Raw genomic sequence first — 20,501 nt, 5'->3', positions numbered from 1 at the left:
ACAGCAATGCCATGAAGTCGTACCACATGTAAGAGAAAAAAAGACAATAATTCTTGGGCAGAAGGCAGTTTCGTTAAGGGTACAAAATGAGCCAATTTGGAAAACCGATCCACCACAACCCAGATAACTGTATAATGGTCAGAAGGAGGGAGGTCCACAATAAAGTCCATTGTTATGTGTGTCCATGGTTGTTTGAGAATGGACAATGGTTGGAGCAAGTCAGGAGGCAAGGATCAGGGAGTTTTGTTGGCAGCACAAGTCGTGCAGGCCTTCACATAATCCTGAGCATCAGACTTCATAGTAGGCCACCATACATGTTGGGAAAGACGCTTAAAAGTGCTTTTCAAACCAGGATGTCCCGAGAGTTTACTATCATGAGCCCAAGATAGCACAGGAGTGCGTAGTTTGAGAGGTACAAAAAAGATATCAGAAGCCATAAGGGCTACAGGAGGTTTTCACATTGGGCACATTGTAGTCTTTGAAGAAGGGTAGTATTCAGTTGAGCAACCACACAGGAGGAAGGTATGATATGTTCAATAGGTGCTTCAGTGGAATCACTTGAGTGAGGAAACTGATGGGAAAGGGTGTCCGCCTCCTTGTTTTTGGTCCCAGGAAGATAAGAGACCACAAAGTTAAAACGGGAAAAGAACAAGGCCGACCTGGCCTGTCGAGGATTGAGTCAATGAGCAGTCTCTAGGTAAGTCAGATTCTTGTGGTTGGTAAGAATCTGAATGGGATTGGCGGTGCCCTCTAACCAATGACGCCATTCAGTCAAGGCCATCTTAATGGCTAAGAGTTCACGATTACCCACATTGTAATTCCTCTCTGCAGGAGTAAAGCATTTAGAAAAAAAGGCTACAGGGTGCGACTTGGAGGTTAAAGGATCCCTTTAGGTTAGAACTGCTCCAGCCCCTATTTCGGAGGCATCAACCTCTAAAGTAAACTGTAGGTCAGGATCAGGATGGCGGAGCACAGGAGCAGAACAAAAATCCCTTTTTAGTTGAGAGAAGAAATGTATGGCTTCAGGAGGCCAATGTTTACAGTCTTTGTTCCATTTTGTCAATTCAGTGAGTGGAGCGACTGTTTGAGAAAAGTTCTTTATAAACTTGCGGTTATAATTGGAGAACCCCAAGAATCTCTGAAATTACTTTAATGAAGTAGGTTGAGGCCATTCTAAAACTGCAGTGAGTTTAGCAGGATACATGGCAAAACCCTCCTTCGAGATGACATAACCTAGGAACTGGATCTAAACTTGGTCAAACTCACATTTTTCTAGTTTGCCTACCAAAGAATTGTCTCTGAGATGTTGAAGTACCTGTATCATGTGATTATGATGCTCCTCTAAAGTGGAAGAGAAAATAAGGATGTCATCCAGGTAGACGATGACAGTGCAATTGAGGAGGTCACGGAAGACATCATTGACAAATGCCTGGAAGACTGCAGATGTGTTACACAGCCCAAAGGGCAATATGAGGTATTCATAATGCCCTGATGTTGTGTTGAAGGCGGTCTTCCATTCATGGCCTGGAAAGATATGAATCAGATTGTATGCCCCAAGTAAGTCCAACTTGGTGAAGAACCGAGCATTCTGGATTAAGTCATACAGTTCAGTGATTAAAGGAATGGGATAGCGATTTTTGATAGAATTGTAAGGCAGGCAGAGTTTGGCAACAGTATGGCAATCCAGTACTTTAGGGATTAAGCAAGCAGAGTAGTCAGATAGGCAGAGTTCATTAACAGTGAGGCAATCCAGTACTTTTAGCAAGCAGAGTAGTCAGACAGGCAGAGTTCTTTAACAGTGAGGCAATCCAGTACTTTAAGGGTTAAGAAAGCAGAGTAGTCAGACAGGCAGAGTTCATTAACGATATGGCAATCCAGAATACAGTAAACTATGACACCCAGGAGCAGACAAAGTAACACCTATACTTGGGCAGTGATAGATAAAAAGTGAGCAACTTACATAGGCGCAGGATTCGCGCCACAGGAGATCTGACTGGCTTCAGAGAGAGAGGAGCGTGCAGCGATGACATCACAGCAACACGCAACAGGAGTCAACATATCCCTTGACAATGAGTAGAGAAGCAGGTGCCGCGTCCCTAGCAACAGCTAGAGCGACACGGCGTGGCACCAATAGCCCTTAAAAGGGCCTTTTGTAAGGCATTGCCCTAAAGAAATCTGCTCTTTTAACTGTAAAAAATACAAAGACCCCCCAACAGTAAAACCCACCACCCAACCAAACCCCCAAAATAAAAAGCCTAACTCTAACAAAAACCTAAGCTACCCATTGCCCTGAAAAGGGAATTTGTGTGGGCATTGCCCTTAAAAGGGCATTTAGCTCTTTTGCGTTGCCCTTAAATGGGCATTTAGCTCTTTTAAAAAAGCCCAAACCCTAATCTTAAAAAAAAAAACACCCAAAAAAATTTAAAAAAGCTAACTCTAACCCCCGACGATCCACTTACAGTTTCTGAAGTCCAGACATCCAGAGGGTGAAGTCTTCATCCAGGCGGCGAGGTCTTCATCCATTCAGGCAGTGTCTTCTATCTTCATCCAGGCGGCATCTTCTATCTTCATCCCGGTGGTGTCTTCTATCTTCATCCCGGCGGCGCAAAGTGGGTATCCTTGAAGACATCCGGCGTGGAGCGTCCTCTTCATACAGTCACTGCTGTATACTGAATCTTTTCAAAATGGCGTCCCTTGTATTCCTATTGGCTGATTTGATTTTTGAAATTCAAATCAGTGAATAGAATGAGAGCTAATGAAATGCTATTGGCTGTTCAAATCAGCCAATAGGATGAGAGCTACTAAAATTCTATTGGCTGATATGAAGATTGTATGTATTTCTTCTTGGCATTATATCAAATAATTGTATTCTTGATATCAAATAAGCACTTATATGCCATATAAATATTATAAACATGCTAAAATAACATTACAATCTAGTACCAACTAGGTAAATGTATTCAGTGCATAGATCAGATTGTTTATTGTACAATGAAATTATTAAGGGTATATTCCTTTTAAGAGTTTGCATAAAGGGAAGTGTAGACAGGTCGACAAGTATGCAGTGACCATGTGCGCACGGGCAGAAATGCATCACGTGTGACTCTGTCTACCAACCTGTTAGGTTTTATATATGTGCTGACTCATATTTTTAACATGGAACTTATTAAATCTTTGAATTTTAACTGCTGATGTGTCTTAACTGGTGTTCAGTGCGCTATAGTTTGTGTTTGTGGCTCTTGTTGGATTTTTTGCTTGTGGAGAAGACGCGTTTCTTAGCAGCACTCACACCTGGACACCTGGACTTTTCTCCTCCCACTCTCCATTGTGCCATGCCTGGAGCTGTTATTACACAGCAAACTACATGCTACAGGTGAGATATGTGAGCGCTTTTGTACTCAGTGATTCTTTTGTGTTTGTAACAAAGAACAGTAACCTGCTGACTAGTAACACACAGAATGGTGACCCATTTGTGCTACAAATCAACTTAAAGAGACACAGTGGTAAAAATTATTCAAACAGAGTGAAATATAATAAAAAAAAATACTTTCCAGTCTATTTTTGTTATCAAAGTTACATCTTTCTCTTGGTATCCTTTGCTAAAATGTAGCCACGCCCCATGATAACATACACTGGCATGTCATTTATCTGCCCACTGGCATGTCGTTTATCTGGTCACTGGCATGTCATTTATCTGCTCACTGACATGTCATTTATCTGCCCACTGGCATGTCGTTTATCTGCCCACTGGCATGTAATTTATCTGCCCACTGGCATGTCATTTATCTGCTTACTGACATGTCATTTATCTGGTCACTGGCATGTCGTTTATCTGGTCACTGGCATGTCATTTATCTGGTCACTGGCATGTTGTTTATCTGGTCACTGGCATGTCATTTATCTGTTCACTGCATGTTGTTTATCTGGTCACTAGCATGTCATTTATCTGCCCACTGGCATTTAATTTATCTTCTCACTGGTATGTCATTTATCTGCACACTGCCATGTTTTATCTACTGACTGGCATGTCATTTATCTGCCCACTGGCATGTTATTTATCTGCTCACTGGCATGTCATTTATCTTCTCACTGGCATGTCATTTATCTGCTCACTGGCATGTCATTTATCTGCCCGCTGACATGTAATTTATCTGCCCACTGGCATGTTATTTATCTGCTCACTGGCATGTCATTTATCTGCCTGCTGGCATGTCATTTATCTGCCCACTGGCATGTCATTTATCTGCCGACTGGCATGTCATTTATCTGCCCACTGGCATGTCATTTATCTGCCCACTGGCATGTCATTTATCTGCTCACTGGCATGTCATTTATCTGCCCACTGGCATGTTATTTATCTGATCACTGGCATGTCATTTATCCGCCCACTGTTATGTAATTAATCTGCTGCCAGACATGTAATTTACCCGCTGGCTGGCAAGTCATATATCTGTTGGTATATACCAGGTTATAAATATAATTTATTTATTATTATTCTTTAAAATAACCTCCAATTAAAATGTATATGCAAAACAATTAAAATTAATATTTATTCCTGAATTCTTGAGAGTAAATTTATAAACACATTGAAATTAATATTTATATAGAGACTAGAATAGATTATGAGTCAACTATACACGCTTATGCTGTTATAATATTCTTTGTAAGGTAAACCAAAAATATATCTCTAAAATTAACCTTACTTACAATAAACACCACACATGAGAATCACAGCACAGTCTATAATTATCCATCTTAGTTCACTCCAAATATCAGACTATGGACTATTAGCTTAACAATGCTTAATTAATAACTACCAGGGATTTAATCACAATAGCCAGTTTATGTACAGTTCTGAAAGAGTTCACTATAATGACTGACTTATAAATCTGGAGTGTGAAACCCTGTCTAGCAAATAAATTACTTAGCACTGAATATGACTGGTTCTAATTTACACAGGGCTATGGATATAACTTAAAACACCAAGGCCTAGTTGTGCGTTAGCCTTAAAAAGCAGCGTTAAGAGGTCCTAACACTGCTTTTTAACGCCCGCTGGTATTATGAGTCTTGCAGGTACAGGTGTACCGCTCACTTTTTTGGAATACTGCAAATCCACGTACGTCAATTGCGTATCCTATATTTTCAATGGGACTTGCATAGCGCCGGTATTACGAGTCTGACCAAAAGTGAGCGGTAAACCCTCTCCTATCAAGCCTGGTACCACATTTAAAAGTCAGTAGTTAAGAGTTTTACACTACAATGCCGTAGCATAAAACTCTTAACTAAAGTGCTAAAAAGTAAACTAACACCCATAAAACCTAATAACCCCTAAACCGAGGCCCCCCATATCGCAAACACTAAAATAAATATTTTAACCCCTAATCTGCCGAACCGGACATCCCTGTAAGTGGATCGTCAGGGGTTAGTGTTAGGTTTATTTAAGGGTTTTTTGGGTGGGTTTTATTTTTAGAGTAGGGTCTGGGCAGATAAAAGAGCTTAATGCCCTTTTAAGGGCAATGCCCATACAAATGCCCTTTTCAGGGCAATGGGGAGCTTAGGTTTTTTAGATAGGGCTTTTATTTGGGGGGTTTGGTGGGTTGGGTGGTGGGTTTTAGTATTTTTTTTTACAGGTAAAAGAGCTGATTTCTTTGAGGCAATGCCCCGCAAAAGGCTAAAAGTTTATTGTAGGCTATGTTTTTTTTAATTTTTTTGGGGGGGGGGCTTTTTTATTTTGATAGGGCTATTAGATTAGGAATAATTTTTTTTTATTTTTGATACTGTGGATTTTTTTTTTAACTTAGTGTTTGTTTGTTTTTGTAACAGTAATTTTTAATTGTAGATTTAAATAATTTGAGTACGGTTAGGTGTTTTTAATATGTAATATAGTTGATTTAATTGGTAGTTTAATGTAATTTTAGTATAATAGGTTAGGTTAATTAATAGTTTAATATAGTTTAATTTAATTCTACAGGTAAGTTTTAATTTATTATAAGATAGGGAGGTTGTAATTTTAATGTAAAGTAAGCGGGTTGTTGGGTTTAGGGGTAAATAGCTTAATTTAGTTTATGGTGATGTGGGGGGCTGGCGGTTTAGGGGTTAATAGGTTTAGTTAGTGGTAGTGATGTGGGAGGCCAGGGGTTTAGGGGTTAATACTTTTATTTAGTTGCGGTAGGGTCCGGGAGCAGCGGAATAGGGGTTAATTCTTTTATTTAGTTGCGGCAGGGTCTGGGAGCGGAGGAATAGGGGTTAATACTTTTATTTAGTTGCGGCGGGGTCCAGGAGTGGAGGAATAGGGGTTAATACTTTTATTTAGTTGCGGAAGGATCCGGGAGCGGCGGGGTAGGGGTTAAACATTTTAGTATAGTGGTGTCGTTTAGTGACAGGGTATAAATAAAGTTGGTAAAAAGCCAAATAGCAGCGAGATCGATGACTGTTAGTTAACAACAGTCCGATGCTCATCGCCCCGTTCTTGGTGCTTGGCTTTTTGCCGGCTTTTTTTATAAATATGGAGATCATATTCAGGTCCGCGGCCGCGATGTTAGGCGATATTAGGCAAGCATATTGGTGCAGTAGAATGCAACAAAGTTGACGGCTTGATAGATATCCCCCTTAGAATACCTTTGCTTAAAATTTTTAAAATATAGAACAACCATACGTTACCCCATAAACCAATTGAGTGTTTCAGCTTTCTCAGATAAGTCCAATTCAAATCATAAAATAAGAGAGGTATTTTGCAATATGGATAAGAAAAGGTAGCCCAATTTCGCTTATAGTGACTGTGTTCCAAAATAGCAGCAAGGTTATCAGTCAAAATTTTAGCAAGCAAAGACCCTTTTCTCTGTGTGCAGGGAGTTTTTGTCTGAGACCAAACTCCTCTCCATTTCTTAATCATTCGATAGATTTGGACTTTTCTCTGATTGGCTACTGGGAAATGTAATTTTCAACAGCCAAATGCCTTTTGGCTGTAATACTGGATTTAGGCCATTGGAGGCAGCAGACAAAGACAAACAGTTTCATTTTTAACACCGCTAACAGTAAATACAGATTCTTATATATTTTTAATATGTACTGTATATTTAGTATATTCACTATTTCTTGATATTAATAAACCTGTCTGGTCAATACATATGTGTCCCCTCTATTACAATTTAGCATGTTTTAGAGTAGAGGTAGTGGGGGGATGGAGTTAAGTAATGACAGATGTAGTCCCTTTATTTGTATTTGAATACATATATTTGATATATATCTATGTTATAATAAATATTGTTAACTGGGATCAGTATCTGTTGTGGGATCTCAGAGAACAGAACTAAACAACTAGAAAAACTAATTGTATGAGGAATACAATAGAATTCACAGCAGAGATTGCCACAGATTGTTTATCATATAAACTCCAAATAATGGATTCAGATAGATTTTATATTATATTTTTTTTAAAAGTTCCATAACATTCATACCTTATAATCTTTATTAAAGCAACTAGGAACCAACATTCACACAGTGGTAGCGGTTAGAAAATTAAAAACACTTAAACCCAATCATGCATCTTAATTGTATATAGATATATAGGTCAACATGGGCGTACTTAGAATTATATAAAAATAAGCTAAGCCCTTACAATCCGAGGGCTGTATTAACTTTTAACTATTAGTCTAAAGTAGGCACCATGATTGACCCGTTTTTAGCAACAGAATTTCTATAGTTTATGCACAAGGGTAAGCAGTTAAAAACGGCAGACAGGAGAGACAAAGCTGCTCCTGCTGGACCCCTGACGCGTGTTTCACAGAACGCTTCCTCAGAGGGAACGTTCTGTGAAACGCGCGTCAGGGGTCCAGCAGGAGCAGCTTTGTCTCTCCTGTCTGCCGTTTTTAACTGCTTACCCTTGTGCATAAACTATAGAAATTCTGTTGCTAAAAACGGGTCAATCATGTTGCCTACTTTAGACTAATAGTTAAAAGTTAATACAGCCCTCGGATTGTAAGGGCTTAGCTTATTTTTATATAATTCTAAGTACGCCCATGTTGACCTATATATCTATATACAATTAAGATGCATGATTGGGTTTAAGTGTTTTTAATTTTCTAACCGCTACCACTGTGTGAATGTTGGTTCCTAGTTGCTTTAATAAAGATTATAAGGTATGAATGTTATGGAACTTTTTAAAAAAATATAATATAAAATCTATCTGAATCCATTATTTGGAGTTTATATGATAAACAATCTGTGGCAATCTCTGCTGTGAATTCTATTGTATTCCTCATACAATTAGTTTTTCTAGTTGTACAATTTAGCAAGTATTCATAGAGACTGATCAGTCTTGAGAAAGGTCTTGTTCAGGACCGAAACTCGTAGACAACTCTGATTTAACGGCTCAGGTTCCTCTCATATCGGTAAGCATATTACTTATTGTTACGGATATTATTAGCGATATTGCACTATGTATTTTATCTCTTATAGGAGATCATCTCACATTATCTAGAAGATCTTTGCACATACACCGAAGATTATCACCATTAGAAGGATAACTATATAAAGACCATCACTTTCTTATTATTTTTCATTTTTTGGTGTACATCTATTTTTTATGTCTTTTTTTTGGTAGCCTTATTATTTTTTTCACTTTGGACACACAATTTACAAGTAATTTTGGACATATTTTTGGATATAATTATTGGACACTCCTTTTTTGACACATTTGGACACAGTTTATTGACACAGTTTATTGACACATTGGATGTAGCTATTTCTTGGAACTTTATTATTTTTTGGAACAACAGGAGATTTCACATCCCCCTTCTCTGCGGAATCATTTGGACTGTTTTATCAGTGTTATATTTATGATCATATCTCAGTGCTATATTTACATTTATGTTATATAGAATAAGCAGACAGTATACACAGACTTGTATAGGATACTGCCTATGTTTTTTATATATAGAATGCAGATGCACTGTATAGAACGCAAACACACTGTATTTTACTACTTATATTATTGTACTCTTCATTTGTCTACTATCAGTTTTTTATTAATCCTGAGGGGTACTATGTGTATATGTACTTTGAATCTTTTTTAAACAATTATTTTTTATTTTTAATGTATCTTAAATAAATTATTTTAACCTTATATCTCCTACCTTCAGCTTTTTCAGCTATCTTAGCTGGCTTAGCGCTCCTCCTCCTGCATATTTTTAGTTGGCATGTTATTTATCTACTGCCTGGCATGTTATGTATATACTGCCTGGCATGTTATGTATATACTAATGGGCATGCCATTTACTGACTAGCATGTTATTTATCTGCTGACTAGCATGTGATTTATCTACTGAGTGTCATGTCATAAATCTACTGGCTGGCATGTCATATGTCTACTCACTGGCATGTTATATACCTACTGACTGGCATGTCATTTATCTACTGACTGGCATGTAATTTATCTACTGACTGGCATGTCATATACCTACTGACTGGCATGTCATATACCTACTGACTGGCATGTCATATATCTACTGACTGGCATGTTATATACCTACTGACTGGCATGTTATATATCTACTGACTGGCATGTTATATACCTACTGACTGGCATGTCATATATCTACTGACTGGCATGTTATATACCTACTGACTGGCATGTTATATATCTACTGACTGGCATGTTATATACCTACTGACTGGCATGTCATATATCTACTGACTGGCATGTTATAAACCTACTGACTGGCATGTTATATACCTACTGACTGGCATGTCATATATCTACTGACTTGCATGTTATATATCTACTGACTGGCATGTCATATACCTACTGACTGGCATGTTATATATCTACTGACTGGCATGTCATATATCTACTGATTGGCATGTTATATATCTACTGGACTGTATGTCATATATCTACTGACTGGCATGTTTATATATCTACTGACTGGCATGTCATATACCTACTGACTGGCATGATATATACCTACTGACTGGCATGTCATATATCTACTGACTGCATGTTATATATCTACTGACTGGCATGTCATATATCTACTGACTGGCATGTTATATATCTACTGACTGGCATGTCATATACCTACTGACTGGCATGATATATACCTACTGACTGGCATGTTATATATCACTGACTGGCAAGTTTATATACCTACTGACTGGCATGTTATATACCTACTAACTGGCATGTCATATACCTACTGACTGGCAATGTCATATACCTACTGACTGACATGTCATATACCTACTGACTTGGCATGTTATATACCTACTGACTGGCATGTCAATATACCTACTGACTGGCATGTTATATACTTACTTGACTGGCATGTCATATATCTATTGACCGGCCATGTCATATATCTACTGACATTGCATGTTTATATATCTACTGACTGGCATGTTATATATCTACTGACTGGCATGTCATATATCTATAGACTGGCATGTTATATATCTACTGACTGGCATGTCATATATCTACTAACTGGCATTTCATATACCTACTGACTGGCATGTTATATACCTACTGACTGGCATGTCATATATCTACTGACTGGCATGTCATATATCTACTGACTGGCATGTTATATACCTACTGACTGGCATGTCATATATCTACTGACTGGCATGTTATATACCTACTGACTGGCATGTTATTTGAACATGATGTTGCTGTCAGACATCACTATGAGTCTCAGAATGGAAAAGGAATGCATCTGGACCTTGGTGGTGTCAGTGCAGCAGCAGCAGCAGCATGTGCGTTGTGAGGAGGGAAGATGTGCGGCAGTTGTGCTTGAGCCAACACCCAGACCTCACTTATTCATGGGTGATCTATAGTCACAGCTGGAGTTACTTTGGCATTAAGGCTGCAGGTAGGCGCTACCTTTCAACAAAGGATATGAATATATAGTTTTATAACGTACTGTCGGAATTTAATTGGGACAGTACTTTTATTGGCTTTCGTGGTTATTTGGTGAAAACAGGATGTACACATTGTGTTGTGGGATTTGATGACTTATTACTTGTTCACATCTGGCAGAAAAACAAAGTATCCTTTAAATAAATATAATGTATTCTAATTGCACTTTTTTCCACGGTGATTACCTTGTATCGAAGCCTATTTTGACCCCTCTTATCACATGACTATTTATTATCTATTGGACCAACATTTTAACCAATTAGTGCACTGTCATGCACAATTCCATGAGTGTGAGCACAATGTTATCTATATGGCCCACATTAATTAGCAGTCTATTGTTGTGAAAAGCTAATAAAAAAAGCACGTGATAAGAGTCTATCTGTAGTGACTTAGTAACAGGCAGTAATATAGAGGTTTAAATGTTATAAAGTATATTAATATAACAATGCTGGTTGTGCAAAGTTGGGGAATGGATAGTAAAGGCATTATCTATCTTTTTAAACAATAACAATTTTGGTGTAGACTGTCCTTTTAAGTATAGCTTAAAGAAAACCTGTATGACCAGCAGAAGAAATTACACCCAGTAGGAGGTAGAAGAGATAAGCAATAACATGTAAATTTACAATTGTTCTAAGTATTGGGCTTGGGTTTTCAGAGATAATATAAAGAAGCATGTGTGTGTGTACAGAAAGTGATATAAGGATATCCAATTTCCCTGCAAGCCTAACCCATTCAATGGGTTGTGGTTTCAAAGAACAAAACCAGCTATTTCAAATAATAAAACACTAAAGGAACAGTTTCCCATACATGTTACACTCTGCAGGTGATATAGCAAATCATTGGAAACACATTAATGTAAACATAATTTTACATAAGGGATTAAATGCCCTACTTTTCTTGAGTGGCTGACCATAACATTAAATAAGTAATAACTTAATAACTTAGCTTAACAGCTGAACTTAATAACTTTTGCCAATAAAGACTCAACACATTAGGTGGGTGAAAGACCCGTGGGTCGTATTTATTAATACCCAGCAATAGAAACTGGCAAACGACAGGTAAAACACAGGTGGCGGCAACCGGGGCCTAGATAACTAATTATATAACCCCTTCTAGAAAATGGACACGGGACACTGCTGCAGACCACAAGGCGGAGATACTCTACGCAGCTTTTGTCTTAGTGAGTTCTCGGCCCGCCATAACCAGCCAGAGCACGCCCACGCTACCGAGCCTGGGGTGTCACCCTGACTGCAATGGCCATCACTCAACCCTCCTTCCAGCCTGCAGCTGTGATCCTGACCACCCGCCAGACTAGGGTGCCATCAATAGAAACTCCAAACCAGTAGGTCCAGCCTTGACTTGTCGAACAGCATGTCAATAACTGGGGAGCTCAAGCTACCATCCTTGGTCTTAAGGAAGTAGTTTGAGTAACCCTTTTCTTGCCTCAGACAACCTAGCCTCATATAGAGACGCTGCCTTTACAATAAAACATAACATTGTATAAAAGGGATGGGAGGGTGGGGAAAGAACTTCCAGGGATCCACCGGAACAAAGAGGAAGTGGACTCCCTGCACATCCCATATATAAGGTAAGTAAACCCCTCCCAACACGATGCAACATTGTAACAAAACAAACACACAGCAGCACCACCCGCCACAAGAGACAGATCTGCAAATTAAGTTGTCCAGACTCTTGACGCCACCACACTACACCCTTAGGAGTAACGCCTGCCTGATGTTCTGAAGGAACAGATCTACTCCTGCCAGTTCTAAATGAACCCCATCCTGCCTATATAACCCCTTATGGGCTGATGAGATGTTCCCATGCTCTATTATAAAATCCTCAAGGTCCTTTACTTGCTTCCTCAGGTCCCTATTGATCTTTTTCTGGACCTGAAAAGCAGCTTTGTGACACAACATGTGCCTCCACCTCAACCTAGGGATCACATTGGACCACCCGATTCGTACACCTGTTGCAGATCTGCCTGCATTGCTCTGATTAAATCCAATGTAGGGATGGCCCCTACATTCGATGCCGCCAGCATGCAAAATCAAAATGTGGAGGCTTTTCCCACCTTCTTGCAGCATCTTGCAACAATGCAGGCAGATCTGCCAAGGACAAACCCCTGCGCCCTAACCAACGCAACACAGCCATGGACGATGGGAATCCTACCTGATGTCCTCCTGGCATAGCCACAGCTCGAATTGTAGCCCAGTGCACGTACGAATGGCCAACGATCCACATCCAAACAGGACCTGGATGTTTGCCTGAAAAAGAAACAACAATAAGCTTGGAACCATATTGGATCTGACCTCTAGCTTATATGGCCAGACCCCCTACCCACCATTCCAAAATCATACCACATGGGGACCCCCGTTCTAACACTTATTCACTATGCATACAATGGTCTGATGTAGGATCTGTACCGCTGTGATCTCCAGCGCCCCAATGAGCAAATACGGTCAGAGGACCAGCCCAATTCTGCTGCCGTCGTGGCCGCACCCACTCTGAATGAGTGTGGTGCAATACGCGAAACATCAAGACCAGCCTGCTGCGCTACTCAACTCAATATTTTCCTGTATTGGTATCTCGTCAACGGATCCCTGTGCGCATAAATAAGGAACCTGGAAGATCCTCCTGGGTCGCACTTCCAAGGTATGAAGATACCAATTGCGCAATGGCAACAGGTGACTCCCCGGCAATCTTGGTCTGTCTTAGACCTGGGAATAAAAAGAAGCAACCGAATCATCCATCACCCTAACGTGATTGTGCATGATCCCCCCCGGTTACAGCTGCCCTTAGAAGGCAAAACCAACTCCCCCACTCTCAGGGAGCCATGGAATGCCAGCCCGAAGGTCGTCCCGAAAAGCTTGACCTCAAAAGGCAAGGAACAAATTGCTGGCAGTACTTCCAACAATTTTACAAGCCAATCCACTGTGATTGGTTCCCTGGCATCTCTTTGCGGGATCTCCAAGCGCCCCCAACCCCAAATTATGTGTTTCACGAGAAAAGAGTGTGACGCGTCCTGAAACGTGTACAACCTGCAGAAGAAGGTAACTTCAGAAAGCCTGGACACCACTGCCCCCTTTTTCACCTGCTTACCTCTCAGCTCGGCTATCCATTGTAGTAGGAAGCGCTGCTCACCATCGAAAAAAAGAAAATTCATGGAGGTCACAAAAACTCACCCATTCACTCCAGTACCTCACATAAGCCATCCAAGTAGCTGGTGCCAGGGATGCATGGATTAGAGGAATCATCCTCTGCAATCCATTGCCATCAGCCACAAAAAGGAAGGGCAAGGAAGACCATTAGCAGCTGGGGCCGGAGCTGCGGCCCTGAGCGCCTCCCACTGGAAGCGAGACAATGCATCTGCAACTATATTCTGCACCCCGGGTACATGGCCAGCTCTGAAGTTTATATTCAACTGCAGGCATCTCAACACCAAGTGCTGCAGGTAATGCACCACCACAGGCAATGAGGCCCGAAAGTCTGTTGATGGCGAAAACCACACTGAGAATGTCCGTCCAGAAAATCAAAGGCCTGGTCGCGAAAGAGATGACCCTACAGCTCAACTGCTACTATGATGGGAAACAAGTCCAGGAAGCACAGGTTGTGTGTAAGGCCAAGGTGCACCCAACCAGGCGGCCAGCGCTCCGCACTCCATGCCCCATCGAAATATGCACTCCATACCCAAATGCTCGGGCAGCATCTGTGAAAAGGTGCAATGTCTAATTAGACACTGGATCGCCCCTTCACATGCATATGCCATTGAAGTCCTGCAGGAATCATCTCCCAAACCTGCAAGGTCCACCACCAGTTCTCTAAAAATTCTACCCCACAGGAAGACTCTCCCTGCAAAGTTTAGCAGGCCCTAGGAGCAATTGCAGCTCCTTCATGGGCAACGATGCTGCCGGTTGGCCATTTGCCCTAACAGCCAGTAACATCCTACTCACCTTGTCCCTGGGCAATCTACATTCCATCGCTACTGAGTCTATTTCAATGCACAAGAATGTCAGACACGTACAAGGACCTTCCGTCTTATCTTCAGCTAAAGGGACCCCAAACCTGGCCATCATGAACATCATAACGTTCATCAAGGAGGCACATTCCGATGAACTGAGAGCGCCAACTAACAGGAAATCATCCAAATAGTGGAGGAAAGAGCTAAATGCTTTGAAATAGGTGCAGGATATGGAGCAACCCATGGGCAAACACTGGTCCACGTAGTCACCCTCTTCAAACCAGCACCCCATCAACCTGAAGGAAGATGGGTGAATGGGAAGGAGCCAGAATGCGGACTCAATGTCCAATTTCACCATCAAGGCTCCAGGTCCCACTCCCCACACTATATCCAGTGCGTTGTCAAACGACTGGTAGTGCACCAAGCTTAGGGCCGCAGGGATGGCATTGTTCACAGAGTGCCCCTTCGGTTATGATAGGTGCTGTATGAGCCTGAACTTACCAGTCTCCTTCTTGGGCACCACTCCCAGTGGAGATATCACCAAATCTGCAATCAGTAAATCCATAAAGGGGCCTGCAACCATGCCTAAAGCTACCTCCTTACCTAGCTTTTCCTGGACCGCCTCTGGGAACTGAGAGGCTGACTTCAAATTCCTCCTAACCCTGGACCCTAGCACCTGGCCCACTACCAGAATAGTTAAACCATAGCGCAGACCGGAGTCCAGCAAAATAGCAGCTGCTCTGTTCGGGTACCTGCTCAACCACTTACCAATGACAGGAACCCTAAGAGGTGAGTCCGCCCTTACCTGCTAGCACTTCCCTCGGACCTAAACCGTTCAGTTTGGTAGTCACGCCTTTTTTGAGGCAGTCGACAACCAGGTGGCTGACCCACTGCAGAACTTGCACACGTGCTTGAATATGCAGTATGCTCCCTTCTCACATGACATCCTGAAAACGCCAGCACACTCCCCCTTGCCCCCATTGAAACCATGGGGGCTGCCTTGGCACTTGTGCAATGACCCCGGGGGGGCCACCTGTGCCACCGCGTTCTGGGTCGAGATGAAGCCTAAAGGTGAAGATCCAAGGTGGCCAAAGTCAAGCAAGCTGGGTTACCCACCTTTTTCTTCCTGTAAAGCATATCGTAATCCCTCCAGGCTCCATCTGCATAATTTTCTGGATGGCATCAATAGTGTCTACATACTTAAAACAGAGCAGTACCATGTTTCTGGGTACCTTTCTAAATCGCACGTAGGCATACACCCTAAAGCAACGATGCCATTCTTCAAATGTATTAGGCCTTTTGAATTCATCGGGCCCGTCCCATCTTCCACCATTTTCTTTGAACTTAAACACTTCAGCGGAATAATTCAAACATATTGACGTACTTACCGTCCTGTATCCGCTCTACAATCTTCTTGACTTCAAGTGGGCATGCAAACTATGCACTTTGCATGAGTATGTAGTCCCCATGCAAATGCCGCCTTTTCTGTCCACAGCCTGTGGTGAGCCCACCTGCACTCCCGGGGGTCGAGAAACCTGAGCCGGATAACCGACATGACACTCCCCAGATTTGCCCCTACTGATTTTTCTCAACATCCTGTATATCCTCTTATGGCCTTTTGTGTGCAAACCCAGGGACCTATGGATCTCTGACCCAGACTCGGACCCACTAGATGAGTTATACCCCCGGGATCAAATTGGCACTCACCGGAAGAGGATGCCAAAGGTCCTTGGCCGGATACCGATGGGCTGGGGTCATCAGATCACATTGTCGCTGCTCTGGGAACAAGAGCCCGAGACCTCTGCTGTGCAGCATCCCTGCCAGATGAAGATGCTATTGGAACCTGAAACACAGAGGACAAGAGGGGAGTACCACATGAAGAGGCAGCCCTCTCCTCCCTATCCTCCCCAGCCCCGCATTCCTGACCACCCTCCTGGTCACTGTCACTCACACCAAACTGCAAATTAGGCTCCTCATCCGTTCTGGCAGTTGGCACACATTCATATTTATCCACAAACCTGAGAGCCGTGCTACGCCTTTGTGTGCGAGCCGCCCTTACTGGGCCTACATCCCCGTACTCACTGCCCACTAAACCCTCGCCTGGACTGATGCTGATCTTAACATGCCCTCTCTTAACTGCCCCCCTCATTACCACTTGCCCTGATCCAGCTGCTTCAGTCCTGTTGGGCGATACCGAACCCTGCAGTCCTGCGACTTGCAATTCCTGGCAAGTGGCCTTGCTACTCGAGGTTGCAGTTGCTCGTGTCCCTTTAGGCCCTGCTCGAGCCGTGGGGGCCTTCCCCTTACTTTTTTCCGCACTGCACAAAGGGGCCACCTTGGCCTTGTTCGCCCCTGATGTAGGCCGCAAGCATGAGGAGGGGGCCCTAACGGCTTCCCCACCTTTATTGCAATGTGTGAAAGACAGCAGCACCACTAGGTATATACCAATATCCTTTATTAGTGAGACATCACATGGAACAACGACGTTTCGGTCACCAACTGACCTTAATCATGTTTATTGCCAGCCATGGTGGAAGCCCTGGTACGGCCTTGCGATCCACCTGCATTTGCATCCAGATGCCCTTTCTGCCCCGCATCTTGAGCCAAGCTTGTCCCCTTTTGAGCCTCTGCCACGAACCCCACAGCCTTCATATGGACCCCATCTGCCTCCTGATGGCTAACGGGCATACCCCCTAGAGCGGGTCCCCCCCGTGGTGCTCCCTTCGTACCTACGGAGACCGAGGGGGGCTATCCACTCTGTTCATTGCCCAATTTCCGACTGCCGCTACGTCACCGGAAGCGATGTCGGACTGAGCAACGTAACCGGAAGTCAATGTGGTGGCCATCTAACTGGGAAAAAAATTAAGAACGGACCGAGGCCTGCGCAACATGTGGAACTGGCACCTGGGACTGCACCACCGCTGCACCCAACGATGAACCTCCCACGAGGAACGACGCTAAGGATTGCAAGAGCGCCACTCGTCTGTCATAACGGATTCGTCAGAATAGGATTCACAGACTTAGGAAAGGAGCCTCACCGCCCACTCCACTACACGTTTCACCAATTAACAGACCTACCGAGCCCTCGCCAGTATGGAGCCCCGAGCTACCCTGGTTTCCCCGCCTAGGCGCCTACCACCTGGGACCCCAGCCTACGCCGCCCACTCTCCTGGGCCTTGTACAATCAGTCCCCCATACCCCCAGTAGAACACCAATTGAATGCACTGCCCCACTGGCTGATAAGCCTGGGCAGGCCTAGCCTCATCGTCCCGCCCTTACCCATTCAGAAGGGGGTAACAGAGTGGGGACACCCTCCCCCACCTAAAGGGGAAGTAGAGATAGAGAAGCCCCGAAAACATGGCCCTGACCCACCTTGATAGTCCCCGATGGGGGGAGTGCCCGACCCATTCATGATGTCCTCAAGGTCCATCTCTTCCCACTCTGCAGGCTTTGTCCTCTCAGAGAAATTCTGCTATGATCTATGCTGAAAAAAACTTCCAGGGATCCACCGGAACAAAGGAGGAAGTGGGCACTCCTGCACATCCCATAAATAAGGTAAAGTAAACCCCTCTCAACACAATGCAACATTGTAAAAAAAACACCCACACGAGCAGCAGCACTCACTCAATCCAGGCCTTAACCCTTAGCTACGCTCCGGACTAATCGCCCTGCACATCCTGTACATTGTCCCTTTAATGCCATTTTTTCCTCCCCTTTGTACATGTTGACAGCCATCAGCCTATAACAAAAATGCATAGTAAGAATATACTGTGCACTTTTGCACATGGACAATAAGGAGCTGGAACCTTCAAAAAGTGCATATAAACAATTGTGCACAGTTTTTGTAATAAATAGTATATTGGATTAAAAAATATAATAATAATATGGCTGCTTTGGTAGGATGTTCCATGCTGTTCTAAAGGGCTTTAAAAGCATTTTATAAATGTATTAATTTCAGTCCCAGGAACACCCCTTGAAAAGCCTCTTAAATGGACGCTCAAGTCAAAATTAAACTGGTTATAATTAAGATAGAGCAGCAATTTTAAACAACTTTCAAATTTACTTCCATTAAAAAATATGCACAGTATTTTTATATTTACACTTTTTTTTGAGTCACCAGCTCCTACTGAGCATGTGCAAGAATTCACAGAATATACTTATAAGCATTTGTGATTGGCTAATGGCTGTCACATGATACAGGAGTGGTGGAAAAAAGACATAACCAAAATTTGTCAAAAAAAAATCTGATACTCATTTTGATGTTCAGACTAAGTGCTATTGCATTGTCTTTCTATCATGTATTTGTTATTTATACAAATTTTAATGTATTCACTGATCCTTTAAATATAATTTATTTCACTTCCTTTGGTTGTGGCCAATCAAGGGTACAGGGCTCCTACACAATGCCAACTAATCACTGTACAGCATTGTTCGGGAGTGTCAGGAGGTTCTGCATTCCTCAGGGGAGGGGTCTTCAGAATTAAATTACAGGAAAAGCAGGAAAATACACAGAGAGTGAATTGCAAAGGTTTAAATTATGCAAGTGTGCTTAATCTGTAGGGAATTCAATTTCAAATTTAGCCTCGCTTTAACTGCTGATTTGACTTTAATTTTCCCTTTAATGTATATCTAAAGCATAGCTGAAACAACAATTGTGTATCTTGTTGCAGGGTCATGGCTTTAATTGGAAAATATAGGTAACAGCCGTTTGTCTGTCCATAATGCTGTCTACAAAGGCAGCAAAATGAGAGTTTAGTTTGTTCCCTTTATAGTGTAGGTCATAATGGTTCCTGTTTGTTTTATATGCACAATACTCCCTACATATTTATTAATAGCTTATCACAGGCTGGAATCTACATTCATACTGATTAAAACTAATAGGCTTTCTGGGACCTTTCGGGAACCACTATTAGTTTATGAGGTCTAACCAGCGAGCCGTGCAGTGTGTAATCAGACCTCTCCATATAGAACATTTTTAGTGCAGAACATTGGTTTACACATACTGAGCGTCTCCCAAAACTGTGTGACATTAAAGGGATATTCTGACACAAACAGAATCACAGTACCCAGCTTACTATATATGGGTTTAACCCCTGTAATGGAGTTAAAGGGACAGTCTAGTCAAAATCAAACTTTCATGATTCAGATAGAGCAGCAAATTTTAAGTAACTAATTTACTCCTGTTATCAATTTTTTCTTTATTTGAAGGTAAGCTTAGGAACCGGCCCATTTTTGGTTCAGCGCCTGGGTAGTGCTTGCTGATTGGTGATGTCTAAATGTAGCCACCAATAAGCAAGCGCTTCCCAGATGCTGAATAAAAAATGGTCCGGTCCTAAGCTTACATTCTTGCTTTTTCAAATAAGAGAATGAGGAAAATTTGATAAAAGGAGTAAATTAGAAAGATGCTTAAAATTACTATTCTATCTGAATCGAGAAAGTTTAATTTTGACTAGCCAATAGTCCCACTTGGGAGCCACAAGTCTGCTGATTGTGAGTCTTCCAGTCCTGATTGGCTGACCTGTGCTCTCCTTATTGTAAGCCGCAATCCTTGTATTAAGAGTGGGACTTTATCTATGTGTTTAATCCTGTTATAGGGGTTATACAGTTTATCTAAGGTTTGAT

The 20,501-nt window shown here is 42.2% G+C and overlaps 1 protein-coding gene across 2 annotated transcripts in view; it reads right to left on the bottom strand.

The window, feature by feature from the left end:
* The window catches only part of LOC128666109 (YLP motif-containing protein 1-like), a 70,218-nt gene extending 52,449 nt beyond the window's left edge, over positions 1-17,769 (bottom strand). The window contains exons 1-2 of one of the 2 annotated variants that reach the window (XR_008403205.1): positions 16,587-17,769; positions 13,120-13,185 (exon numbers count right to left, since the gene is read on the bottom strand). The gene's annotated coding sequence lies outside the window, so the exon portion shown is untranslated. Of the gene's footprint in view, positions 1-13,119; positions 13,186-16,586 lie in introns of those variants that run through there. The other variant, XM_053720518.1, reaches the window with a different exon arrangement.
* Positions 17,770-20,501: the final 2,732 nt, after the last annotated feature.

This window comes from Bombina bombina, chromosome 7, assembly GCF_027579735.1.
Source record: "Bombina bombina isolate aBomBom1 chromosome 7, aBomBom1.pri, whole genome shotgun sequence".
In the NCBI taxonomy this organism is placed as follows: domain Eukaryota; kingdom Metazoa; phylum Chordata; class Amphibia; order Anura; family Bombinatoridae; genus Bombina; species Bombina bombina.
This window is presented reverse-complemented; position numbering and strand designations above follow the sequence as displayed.